This window comes from Schistocerca piceifrons, chromosome 1, assembly GCF_021461385.2.
Source record: "Schistocerca piceifrons isolate TAMUIC-IGC-003096 chromosome 1, iqSchPice1.1, whole genome shotgun sequence".
NCBI lineage: Eukaryota > Metazoa > Arthropoda > Insecta > Orthoptera > Acrididae > Schistocerca > Schistocerca piceifrons.
In genome coordinates this window covers 908645449-908647133 of record NC_060138.1, presented here as the reverse complement: position 1 = coordinate 908647133, position 1685 = coordinate 908645449, and positions in this window count along the sequence as shown.

Below are 1685 nucleotides of genomic sequence, written 5' to 3'. Positions count from 1 at the left end.
TAGGACTTAACAGCTCAGGTCATCAGTCCCCTAGAACTTAGAACTACTTAAACCTAACTAACCTAAGGACATCACATACATCCATGCCCGAGGCAGGTTTCGAACCTGCGACCGTAGCGGTCGCGCGGTTCCAGACTGTAGTGCCTAGAACCGCTCGGCCACCAACGGCCGGCCAGTCAGGTAACACATTTAAGTGATTAACACTGCAAGATCACAGGTTAACGTAAGCGTGAGCTTAGGTATTGCAGATGTTAAATGCTGGTACATTAAGAACAGGCGTAACTGCCAGAGTATTCAATGCAAGCATGCAAACGTGCATGTATTGTGTGGTACAAGTGCCGGATGTCAGTTTGTGGGATGACGTTCCACGCCTGTTTCACTTGGTAGGTCAGTACAGGGACCGTTAATGCTAGGTGTGGATGACGCAGCAATTGTCCGATGATGTCCCATACATGCTCAATTGAAGGCAGAGCTGGTGATCGAGTAGACAAAGTCATGTTGATATACTGTAAAGCATGTTGGATTACAACAGCGGTATGTGAGCGAGCATTGTTCTGTGGGAAAACACTCCCCAGAATGCTGTTCATGAATGACAGAACAAGAGGTCGAATTGTCAGTACAAATTTGCAGTCAATGTGCGTGGGATAGCCACGAGAGTGCCTCTGCTGTCATACGATATGGCACCCCAGAACAAAACTCAAGGTGTAGGTCCAGTGTGTCTAGCAAGCAGACAGGTTTGTTGCAGGCCGTCAGTCGGTCTCCTTCTAACACACGACCAAAACAGGCACCAAGGCAGAACCAGCTTTTATCAGAAAACATAACAGACTTCCACTCTGCCCTCCAATGAGCTCTCGCTTGGGACTACCGAAGTCGCAAATGGCGGTGGTTTGTGCTGTTTTTCTTTAATTTATTGGTCTTTGATGCTAACCATTCAGCCAAAGAAATGAGTGACTACAGATTTCGTGTATGTTGCGGCGTAAAGTCAAGCGCCAGCGTGACAGTCGAGAACGTGAAGCGGAGAGGGCTGTGGAGAAGACGTCAGCCAATTGCACGCTGACCAACCCCTCTCCAGGACGACAAAGCAACAGCAGCGGCCTCTATGCGAAGAGAAGATAAGCACCGCGCCTGACTCGCCGCAGCCCAATTCTACGGAAGCTTCACGACTACCAACTTGAATAGAAGACTCAACTGTATTACATCACTTGTATATGGAATTGTATATACTGAAGAGATTTCTTATTTGCAACTCTCCCTTTGCTTGCGACACTCCTGTGTTATTGACAAAATTAAGTATTGTCATGGCTCATTTCGTAATAAAACTCATTAATACGATTTGTTTGAATGTTGTCTAGCGATCCGAGAAGGCAGGCTTCCTAGACGTCAAGGCAGGATTCAACATTTTGGCCACGAGTATTAAGAAGAACATAGGCAGGATTCAACAGTATACACTACGTCACGTAGAGCACAGGCGTTAGAAGTTATATTTAGTCCGGGTAAACTTCATGGAACCCACCTGTCCAGCCGCGCTGTTTAACGCGCTGCTTCCCAAGCGGGAAGGCGTGTCGGTCCCCGGCACGAATCCGCCCGGCGGATTAGTGTCGAGGTCTGGTGTGACGGTCAGCCTATGGATGGTTTTTAAGGCGGTTTTCCATCTGCCTCGGCGAATGCGTGCTGGTTCCCCTTAT